The sequence below is a fragment of the Pollicipes pollicipes genome, unplaced genomic scaffold, assembly GCF_011947565.3.
Source record: "Pollicipes pollicipes isolate AB1234 unplaced genomic scaffold, Ppol_2.1 Scaffold_4002;HRSCAF=4701_pilon_pilon_pilon, whole genome shotgun sequence".
Taxonomy (NCBI): Eukaryota; Metazoa; Arthropoda; class Thecostraca; order Pollicipedomorpha; family Pollicipedidae; genus Pollicipes; species Pollicipes pollicipes.
This window is the reverse complement of record NW_023596420.1, coordinates 38049308-38061431: the sequence shown is the minus strand read 5'-3', so window position 1 is coordinate 38061431 and position 12124 is coordinate 38049308. Positions and strand designations below refer to the sequence as shown.

At 50.7% G+C, this 12124-nt stretch overlaps 1 pseudogene; it reads left to right on the top strand.

Moving 5' to 3' along the window:
- The first annotated feature begins 4019 nt into the window (after positions 1-4019).
- On the top strand, positions 4020-12005 carry LOC119093122 (beta-hexosaminidase subunit alpha-like; annotated as a pseudogene).
- Positions 12006-12124: the final 119 nt, after the last annotated feature.

Sequence of the window (12124 nt, the reverse complement as noted above, 5' to 3'; positions counted from 1 at the left end):
TTAGGTAAAATGTTGGGAGAAGTAAAAAAGTCTAGAGCGCGTGGGGGGATGGGTGGTAGGAGGCGGGAACACGTCCTATCGGAAGACGGATTTTTAACGATACCTTACATAGATGAGCATTTGCTTTGGAAAATCAAACACATTGTTAAAAAATCAAAACTGCGCGTACGCATAGCTTGGAAAAACGACAAGAAGCTTAAAAAGTCTCTGGTGAAATCTCCCATCTCGAAGCCGAAGTGCCCGGGTGGCAACAAATCTCATTTATGCAGTTCTGGGTTTCAAGGAGTTTGCACACAAAGAACGTGGTTTATGAAATCAAGTGTAAACTGTGTGAAAAACATGGGAGCGACATAGTCTATGTCGGGGAGTCCATGCACCCTATTCGTTTAAGATATAATGAACACCTGCAAGACGCTAAAAACAAAACAGGGAATACCCCTTTCGGTGACCATTTTTGGCAAAACACGCCCAGGCTGAAATCGAGGGAAGTATGGATCCTATGCCCCTTTTTAGAGCTCAAAGTCATCTACAGAGCACAGGATCACCCAGACAGGAAAAGAAGTGAGTCTGTTCTAATAACAAGTCGGCGATCAAATCTTAACACATCGGGCTCATCATGACCAATTATGCGAACGCGAGATGTGCCTCTATGTGTGATGTGTGCTAACTTAAAATCGTTTACATGTGTAAGTGAGGCCTATCGCTTGATGTGCGATGCCTGTTTAATTGAAATCGTTTGTATGCATAATTGATACGCGATGTGTGATGCCTGTTTACTTCAGCTCGCTTGCACGTTTGAATAAAGCGTGATGCGTGATGTCTATTTGCTTGAATTCGTTTGCATGTACACGTATGTCCGGGCATTCTAATTCTTAGATAGGCACTGTATCGTGGTAATGGCTGGCAGTCGCTCTTTGCTTAATCCCCTGAATGTTGGTGTCCAGTAAAAACTGTGCCTTGCTCTTTCAAAAAAAAACCCTGAAAAATCGGGTAGGAACATCGGCAGGCAATTTTAAATTCACTTTGCTATTGTTTCGAGAAAGGCATGCTGCCGAAATATCAACCTAACTATATCTCTATTCTCCTGGTTTTTCCGAGGAATAAGGCTAATACCTGTCTCATCTATGTGACTAATGTTCCCCGCTAATGCACTGAACACCTTTCGTAATTTCTTCCGTGTAAGATCAATGTCAGCTGAGCACGTTCTTAAAGCTGCGCACGCAAAAGTGAGTAAAATCGTCGATCTACGACACGTCGCGATCCTTGTGTGAGTTGTATCTTCTTGACAAATGGTCTGAAAGCTTGAAGAGATTATTTCAACATCATCAGCACCCGTGCACTTTCATTCAGCACTTTCAACGTCATCAGCACTCATCAGCACATCATCGGCACACGTTGTCAATGTCACTCAAGGTTAACGTCCTACTGACGTGAAGTTTTGAAACCAGCGTTTAACAGTCGAAGCCTTTATATTTTGGACGAAATCGCATTTGTCCAAGGTAGTGCAGATGACCTCTGGTGTCGGAATAGTGCCAACTCAATCCCTGACAACCACGCGCGGCATTGCCAGCAGGCCTTTCACCACATCATCGTCGCCTGGCCAACCCCAGTGAGTGACTCGTTTCTGTCTGCGTTCATCTCCTGCCCTGCTTCGCAGTCACTGCCGTCCCCTTTGTCTTATTAGTACCACTTCTCTGGCTATGCAGGTTATGAAAGAGCCTGCTCAACAGAAGCTTGCGAGTTCTGTTGCGTATTGATACATCAGACGATGGTGCCTTTCTGGTCGTAAAAACGCTTGCATTGGCACTGAGCCAACTGAACGGTGCTTCGATTAAAAAAGAATTGCGATACATAGTTTCATCCATAGTGAGTGGGCATTTTGTGCTATGCTCAGGAATGCTGTCTTGTTTCAGACAGAAAATTATGTATTTACGATGTTTTTGTTGAACGGCATAACCACCAAAAACGGAGAAAGTTAGTCCGCTTGGCCCGCACGCCCCGTTGCGTTGCCTTCAACTTTCGCGAATTCCCTCCGCTGCTCACCTCCGCATGCCATGCACAAAGCATACGTTTGCGTGACCCACGGCCGACAAGGTGCCACGCGCGCGCTGGGGCGCCCTTTGATTCCATTCCGCCGGAAGCACTCCGTCCCGTCCCGACCGTTTGTGACGCATCTCACGCGCGCCGCCGCTGGCTGGGTGCCGGCCGGGCATGCGGCCGGCGTATAAGCGGCGTTTGATAGCTGCGACGCCGGCGCGCGTCCAATGAGGCGGCCGAGATACGGCTCATTTCGCCGACGAGCCCGCTGCGAACAGCTGTCGACGACGACTTATGAAATCTGATAAGGCTGGCGACAATTCAATCTCCGGATACGCGCTGATACCGGCCGAGGGTGAAGGGAGGGGGGGGGGGGGGGGACATCAGCCCCGGCAAAGCAACGTGCGGCGTCTGCGGGGTAAGATGATCCAATCAATAACGGTAGTCTATCTTAGTGTAGGTTTCGACACTTCTCCAGCTTGATTGTCTAATCACAGTGGTGTGCGCCTGTTTCTTTTTCGAGGTGAGTGGAAGACCACGTGTGTAGCGACACCGCCAAGTTGGACGGATTTCTTCTTCGGACGGCGCGATGCCCGCTAGAATCGGCATGTGTACACTTGAGGGGGTTTGCTATGCCAACAAGAAACGGTCCACGGGTGACACTTTCAGTAACTTGTACAGCTCGTTAGCAAAACTAGCTAAGTGCTGCTTGAATTGAAGCATAGTGTAGTGAAGCCGTGCTCTACTTCCAACTGGTGTGCCTCCAAATGATGAGATCTTCCGATGACTGCAGACATTTCTGCGATGCTTTTAAGCTTTCTTTATATTCGCCCGATGAAATTAAACTGTCCCTGAAGTGTAGCAAACACAGTTCACGAACTACCGGTGAATAACAGTCATCTCATTTAAACTTGACCTTTTGCTCCACTCGCTTTGAATACACTGGTCGGGTCAGTAACGTGGAGCAATAACTTTCACAGGTCATCCGTGATTCGTCAAACTTCTAAGTCACGCCATCTCCACGCCAATTTCGCGTCCTCCGTAACTTGCTTGTTATTAAGCCATTATGAAACGAACTAACGGGTAACTGATACCATTCGTTTAAGTAAAAAACAAGAAATTCAGAACATGTTTAGATTACAAGCGGTTGAAAATATGACATATGAACAGTGAATAAAATGTGATGATGTGATGAAATATACAGAGAAGGTAGAAAAATAGGGGACTAGTAAGTCGATCAGACGCACAACAGTTTTCTGTTTTTGGACATGCAACCATCTGTACAGTAGAGCTTATATTTTCCCTTGTTGACATTGACTGCGCCAAGGGGTTCAAACCAACACGACATGCGTGCCTCTGTATTTTGCTGGCATCTTAGTCAAAAGTTATAGAACAGAAAAATTCGTACCACGCTGTAAACCTGCACAGCTAACTTAGCGAAGTTCAGAGAAAAAAAGCGAAGGCGCTGGTGACGGCGACAATGGATCGCTCTGAGCAGGCAGCCGCCGCACCAGGGACACACGCTAACAGAATCATTTTCCTGCCTGAACCAAGTCCGCATGGATGGATGGCCGATTTCCACTGCGAGCCGGAGCCAAGAATCCTTTCCCAGTCATCCAAATGTCTCACATGAAGCGCAAAAACCAACCCCACCCCTCCCACCGACCCTTCCGCCCGACTCAGATGCCTTTCAGAAATTCCTTTTCCGTGCGAAAACAGACCAACCGACCTTGGCCAGGGTCAGCGTCCTGCAGAGGACGACATCTGAGGTGGGGTTCATGGACATCAGGCGGACCGGCGACCAACGGGGGGAGGTTACCGCTTGGTCGAGCCAATCAGGGGGGGGGGGGGCACGCGGGAGGGCACGCAAGAGGGGAGGGGAGGGGGGGTTTACAACTCGACGCATCGCCTCGAGCCGAACCGCCACAGGGGAGATAGGAGGTGGTCCGCGCTGAGGACGGACAAAACCGGGGGCACTCTCACGCGCGACGCGTGTGGGGACTGGGACTCGCTGCGGGCGCTCGTCTCCAGAGGGTGGACTCTCGGCCGGCGCCCGGATAGGCGGACTCTCACGGGCGGGACCACCTGCGGACTCCTGACCGCCCTGGTGGACGGAGGAAGCGACGGACCATAGCTCTACAACCGACGCCTCAAGCCATCCATTGTGAGTCGACGGAGTAATGAAACGGTCAGCAGTCTGATCAGTCTCGTCCGTATTCTGTCCTGGCGTGGGCTTACCACCAATGTATATGTCCAAGGCGTTCGGCGTGGCTTCGGCATCTCAGAAAATAGTCCAAGTATTTTATAAGATATTAGTAAGATTACCATATTACGCCATCAGCTGAAAATTTCAGGCGTCATCTTAACGATCAGAAGTCACGAGGGTCGTTCTGTAATCACCAGCATTACCCTATTTGTCCGATGGATGTGCATCATGTCCGACGTTCTCAAAACGGTTCGTAGAATAATTACATAAATTGTGGATGTATTTGCCATTTAAGTAGCTTAATCATGGTGCTCGCAAGAACCATCAGCGTCCTAATGAGCATTTCAAGACGCAACCAAAATGTTCTGTCAGATAGCACAATCGTAGTAATTCTGAGACAGTTAGGTGGAATAACTCACTTCAAACGTGGAATTTTTTTCTCCTAAACTCCGTGCAAAATGGTTACGCTACGCTCCCTCCCAGTGGGATTGTCAGTCTAGACATAACGCGTAGTGCAATGTAAATCCCCTCCCCCCATCCCGTTGGCATGAATACGCGTCAGTCGGCTGGGAGCGGCCGCTATACGAGGAATGTGATAGAAACGATCTTGGCATAAGCAATCCGTGGCCGGCATGTTGCATAAAAAGAACGCCACCAAATCAGTCTCTCTAGCCAGGGGCGTCACTTTTTACACTTTCCTGGGGGGGGGGGGGAGGGGGCTGAGCGTCGACAATGCTGACTTGAGCCCGCTCCTCCCAGTACTCCCGAGCTCCCTCAGTGCATATGGGCAAAGAAGAAATCGTAGCCAAATAAATGCATAACAATTATCTGAAATAATAGCATGCTAAGTAGTAAGTACCTTAACAAATCACTATTATTATCATAAATATTTTGGACCAAAAACATCCTGTAGGTAACTATTTGCTAACTGCTTCATATGTTAAGCCAGTAGGCAAATATTTGAATTTTTCAAGTTATATCGTTTGGATTGTGGTAAAAAAACAATAAGGGCAAGATGTGGTAGCTTTTAAAAGTACAGGGTGACCCTGAACAAAATCAACACATGTTTATTCAACAGTGGCATGTGTATCTGTTGCATAATTGCGGTCGTACAACATGATCAATGACAGTAGATGTTTTCTGTGAATTACACCACATTCCAAGCTTTTCACAAGGCAGCGCTTATTTACTTGGGTGGAAAGTCATTCCTGCGCAGGCTACAGATTTTGAAAACGTCAAGAAAGCAAACTGAAGTGGCCAAAATCCGGGAGAAATCAGGCTTTGGAGTTGACCAGGCGAACTTTTTCAGCTGAGCCCCGAACCGATTTTACAAAGTGACTCCCCTGTCTATGGCTGGCACAGCTTATTGATGTTTTGGGTGGGCAAGCTGTTGTAGCTTCCACTCTTCCCTGCATGTCTACATATAAAGCGTGAGATAAAGCTCTGTGTGTGCCGATAGCCACAACCCGGAGTAGGAGAGCACAAAGTGCCTACGCTATCCCCTGCAGGAACATACATGCTGACTTAATAGATGCCACAAAATATTTTGCGTTGGAACACCGTCCAAGGTTAAGTACTCGGGCGGGCAGTTGTGCTAGCAGGACGACTAATATGTCTTATGTCCAATATGATGATGTCCAATGATGACCAATATGTCTTAGGATTCCCGGCAGCAGGCGGAGACCTCGTTCTGGAAATCACGTGAGCTCGTCCAGTTGAACCGCAGTATGCTCACTAATTTGTTTACGATTTGATCCAGGTTTAAAAAATTTGATTCGAAAATGCTCACGCTCGCATTCGCACTCATGTACACACACACATGCACACACCTGTAGAAACGCGCACGCACGCCACACAATTCCACAAGCTCCGATGTTCCTTTCCACCAAGCCCCCAACCCCACACGCCAGCTAAGGCATGACCACGCTTCTTGGCTCGGAGCTCGTGGCAGAACAACCAGACCAGAATGGCGTTTTGATCGTGGGAAGGTACGTGACATTTAGCGACCTTTCGAGTCGGTGCGCCGACTGGCTGAAAGGCTCAATGACTTCACGTATTCTTGCGGGACATTCATCAGAAGATTGAGCTTCGCCGGCGGGAAAAAGGACGGTTGAAATGAGCGGCGTTGTTCTGGGCCTGTCAGCTTTTAGCGTGATCTAAACATGACCGCGCGCTCCCTGTTTCAGTTGGTCGCGGTTTGCACTGAACTCCTGGCTTCGTGTGCGAGCGATAGGCAAACGGAAGAAGAAATATTCAAAAAGGATAGGTAAGAATTGTCAAAGGCCATGATGAAATCCAACAAAGTCGCGAGATCCTCCGGCCTGAGCTGGAGAAAGCTGAACAGTCCGCCGTTTGAGACGCATTGGAAACATTGACAACTTGAACAGATATATGTCACGAGATATGCCACCTTTCTCTATTAAAGAGGGAGGAAGCAAAGGCTTAGATGCTGATTGGCATGAGTTTTATAAGCGTTTTTTTTTTGCTTTGACTGACCGGAGCGCATTTTAATCAGAAATTGGGGAAGACAGACGGGCGGGCGCACTGCATTCTACTCGGCGGGATCAGACTGGAGTGGATCCAAAGATATAGCCGTGAAAACCCCAACTAGTTTCTTCGATATCAAGGTGTCCAGTAGCAAGAAGCAGTTTGACACAATAAAAAACAGCTGAAACTCGAGCCATCAAGCCTTTGCAAATTAGAGCCACCGAGGTCTAGGCAATAAGCGTGCTGACGAGTCAGTTCAACTTCCAGAGCCTTTCCCCATGGTCGGTTACGTTATGCCTATACCAATGCCGTGACGGTTCAAAGAAGCGAATTTTTGCACCTTCAGTTATACTCTAGTGGGTAGCTGACAAGCCCAGTTGAAAAACTGAAATGGTAGGCTCACACTTACCAACGCGTCATCAAACACTGGCATGCACAATAAAATTGTAACACTGCATAGATGAGGACAAGCCATAACCCGTTTAAAAGAGGTCTTTAAACGCCCTAGATCGGGGCGGTCCTTCTAGCGCTTACAACTATAGATAACATCAGGCACTAATTGCTGAAGAGATTACTTACAAAAGTACTGATTACTGATTGCTTACACTTTTGTCTATCGCAGGTGCAATCAGGCGTATAGTAGTAACCCACAGGAAACAAGGGGGCACCAGCCACCCACACCTTCCGCCATCATACAGGTATAAGACCGTGTAGATATCGGAGCTCGCATATTTTATAAAGTCTAAAGATCCGTTCCACCGCAATTAAATCCGTAACACTCGCCGCAACTCGCCATAGTTAAAGGGAACACTCTACATTTGAAGATATTGAAGCAAGCATCAGATATGATAGAATAAGCTCACTCACTGCTATTGGTGTACTTTAAGTGGAAAAGACTGCTCTGGACAACACGCGCTCTCTGTTTGTGAAATATGATCCCAAAAAGTCATGATTTGATTAATTCATTGTACTCGCACACCATTGGCCTAGAACCAATGACGGCCGTTGTATCTGGAGGTCGTGCTTCCGAATGCCAGATATGAACGACTTGACAATTATATTTTTCTTAGACTTGATCACCGCATGGCTAATGGAATGACAGGATTTGAATAACATGATTATGGCGTTACGGATGCCTGGATAACCTTGAAATAGTCTTTACAGAATAGACTGTGCATTTTCACGGACGGGTAGCTCAGAAACTAGAGCGGTTTAGGTCTTAAGAAGAGTAGAGCTGTTAACTGCACCGAATAATCTTTTAGATGGCTTTTCCAGTTCAAACCCCACACAAATATGGAACGGTTCCTTTAATGCTTTCCAGAAGTGTAAAGAAAAAAGATGCCAAAAACGGATCTTGTGTCCATTTCGTCGGCGTCATTGTTCCTCCAGGCCTGTACCTTAAAGCCAAAGGTACTGAGGTAACTGAGTAACAGACTGAATGGTAACAAAGGGACGGGCCGCAAAAGTAGCTGAGGTAACTGAGTGATGGACTAAATGGTAACGAAGGCACGGGCCATAAAAATAACTTAGGTCACTGAGCAGCAGACTGAATGGTAGCGGATGAACGGCCACAAAAAATAACGTAATTAACTAAATAACAGACTAAATGATAACGAAAGACCAAGTCCCAAAAGCAACGGAAGCCACTCCGGCTGTTGTACCGCTCTAAAAGTAACAAGTGCATTGCCCTGTTACCAAAAAGTAGTGTCGTTACGTAACAGAGCATCTGATCTGATCCCATCTGATCTATAGTCATCGAGAGCATGCCCGACGAATTGATTGCGATTTGTTTTGAAACAGACGTACCGTAACCGCCTTAAGCCATTCCAAACAGCCGTCTTTAGGCGAGACTGAACTAAACATCACGTGCGTTAAGGTCATTAAAACTACCCGGTCAAATGAACTAGTAATGAGTTCGCGTTCGAGAACGCGCGAACCCGATACCCGCATTCACTGCACTGTAGGCTCGCTGGCCGCTACCGCGCTCCATGCCCCTCCCCTCTCCCCCACAACGGAGCAATGACTCGTTTATCGGGCAGGTCACCGATAGCCGCGATCGCGTCGAGTGTCGGACCGCCGCGATAGACGCCGGCAGCGGTGGCGCTGCAGCTCCGGCGTCAGTGGCCGACCGACACCCATACGTGGCGCGGACCGCGCCGGGCGTAGCTCAGGTCGGTCAGTTCGGGTCTCGCTCGCGCCAGGATGGGATCACCAGCAGCAGTCTGCCTGCTGCTCATAGCAGGTGAGGCTCGGGTGTGGAGTTTTCCCTGCGAATGCCTGATATAAATCCCAATGTAAACTGGGATGCTTGAAACACGTTTTGCCAAGCTCCAGTGTGGACCTTTTCTACCTGTCATTCATATGCGGCGATATTCGTGAATAGTTCTACGTATGTATGTGTCTAATACGTTATACGTGCGTCCTTTTCCGAGCTGCCATTCACATGCAGTGCTGTACGTAAGCAGCCACACGTATGTATGCACTGGCGTGCTTAGGTATCTGATGCGTGGCGCACTGACAGGAGGCGATTAGCACTGCTGATAACGCGTCACTTGATCTCTGTCAACCAGACCCTTAAACATACCCAATGAGCCAAGCAGCTCCAGAGGTTCTCCGTGAGAGATGTTTTGCCGGGAGGAATTTTGGTTAACATGTCACTGACTGGAGAAACACTCCGCTCTTTGCTCGCAGTCCTGGCATGTCTGCAGTTGAAATCGGCGTCCGCCGGCTTCCCTAATGTTGAGCCGACGCAGGGAGAGCCGTGGCCGGCGCCACAGCAAGCGGACATGTATGAAACTTTCTCTTGGGTCGACCCCGGGTCAATCCGCTTCAACGTGACCCGCAAGACCTGCGCCGACCTGGAGGAAGCCCTCGGCAGGTACCTCGAAATCCTCAAGGGCATGTCGACCTCGAGGCACTCACGCCCGTTGAAGCGGGGAGGACACCGGCACAAGTACCTCGCGCTATCTGGGTCACCTCCGCTCACGCAGGTGGAGGTGTACCTGGATGTCAACTGCGGGGGCGGGCTGCTGCCGGCCGCCGGTATGGACGAGCAGTACGTCATCAAGATCAACACGCCAGACGCCGAGGGGCGCGCGCAGATCATCGGCGACAGTCTGTGGGGCTTGTACCGAGGTCTGGAGACGTTCACGCACCTGCTGTACTTCTCGAAGAAGCACCAGCAGTTCCACCTGCGTCACGGTATGATTCGCGACTTCCCGCGCTACTCTCATCGCGGCCTCCTGCTCGACACGTCGCGCCACTTCCTCAGCGTCCCCGTCATCAGGGCCACCCTCGATCTCATGGCCTTCAACAAGTTCAACGTCTTCCACTGGCACATCGTCGACGACCCGTCGTTCCCGTTCGTCAGCGCCACGTTCCCTGAGCTGAGCGAGCGAGGCGCCTTCCGAAGCCGCATGGTGTACCGGCCCGAGGACGTCTCGGAGGTCATCGAGTACGCTCGGAAACGCGGCATCCGCGTCATCCCCGAATTCGACACGCCGGGTCACACCAGGTCCTGGGGCCAGGGGACGCCCGGGCTGCTGACCACCTGCTACAACGAGACCAACGGCCAGCCGGACGGCAGCTTCGGGCCCCTGGATCCCACCAAGAGCGCGACGTACGATTTCGTCAAGCGGCTGCTCAATGAGGTGACCACTCGCTTCCCCGACAAGTACATCCATCTGGGGGGTGACGAGGTTTCGTTCGGATTCCCCTGCTGGCTCTCCAACCCGGATATTCAGACGTGGATGCACAAGCTGAACATCTCTACGCCGCAAGAGATCGAAAACGAGTACATCCAGAGGCTCCTGAGCTGGTGGCAACGCCTTCCAGCCAAGCCGGGGTACGTCATCTGGCAGGAAGTGATCGAAACAACATTACCGTCAAGTCAAACACGATCGTGCAGGTGTGGAAGAATGGCTGGGAGGAGGAGATGGCCAAGGTGACGGCCCTCGGCCACCGAGCCATCCTTTCCTCCTGCTGGTATCTCAACTACATCAACTACGGCACCGACTGGCCGCAGTTTTGTACGAGGCCGAGCGAGATTCAACGGCACCGATGCTCAGAACCGGCTGGTGGTCGGCGGCGAGGCCTGCATGTGGGGCGAGTTCGTCGACGACTCCAACGTCATCTCGAGGACTTGGCCCCGCGCGGCGGCCGTCGCCGAGCGGCTCTGGTCGGCCAAGACCGTAACGCATCCGAAGACGCCCGCCCCAGGATGGAGGAGCACAGGTGAGGAGGGCACGCGCTCATTTGTTTGGTGTTTACTCGTGGTTGCAGAACAGGGTTGAGTCGGGGGAACGGATCAACACGCTCTTTCATGCCCCTTTCCGTCGGATAATATTACTATCCCTCGAGATAAATGCAAGCAAGCCTTCCACTTTGGGTCAAGGCTTTAATCCAGCTCGAGAGATAACTTTCAGGTTGCGTTCCCCATGCTCACGCCTTACACGAACAGACCCAGTTAGTTAGATACTAGGTATGACGGAAGTTCCGCGAGAGAATGTCGCGCAATTTTCGAATTGGCTGTCTTCCAGTTGTCTTGCAAATCGGCGCTAGCCCCTTTAGGCCGGCGTGCGGAGTGTGGTGGTGACTGGCTCGTCGTCTTCTGCGCTGAGCCTGTGTCCGTTTTTCAGATGTCGGCTGCTGCATCGGGGCTACCAGGTGGAGCCTGCCAATGGTCCCGGGTTCTGTTGAGCCGCGAGAGCGGGCTGGCGCGGCGCCGCCCACCTCTGCCAATGGCCCCGGGTTCAGTTGAGCCACGAGAGCGAGCTGACGCGGCGCCGCCCACTCCTGCCAATGGCCCCGGGTTCTGTTGAGCCGCGAGAGCGAGCTGGCGCGGCGCCGCCCGCCCCTGCCAATGGCCCCGGGTTCTGTTGGGCCACGAGAGCGAGCTGGCGCGGCGCCGTCCACAGGATACGGCTCTCCGTCGCGCGCTAGCAGCGCAGCTCAAGTGAAACCGTGGAAGAGAAAGCGGGGAGATTAGCTTCGGTGTGATGTTGCGTGCGCATTCTTTACTGTTGGTGAAAATGAATGTTTTAGGTGCCGCGGTTTTGCGGCGATTCTGTGACGTCACGCCGAACGCGGCGATGGCGGCTCAGGCAACACAGAGAATCGCGGAATGCTTTAGAACGCATCAGCGTAACGGTATAAGGAAGAGATGGGCGCGCGAGCTTCGCTGCCAGTGTCATGACAGTGCCTGTCTGACCCTGCTGTTAACAGTGTAGACATTTAGTTCTGTAAGCCGTTTAAATAAAGGATATACTTCTACTTATCCTGACAAGGTGCAGAGCAAGTACGGAGCGACTGCTACGTCCCACCTTCATGGCGTTATCATGGATTGCAGACTCGCGTGGAACCTAAACGCGTGGGACGCTAAAATAATATCACTGC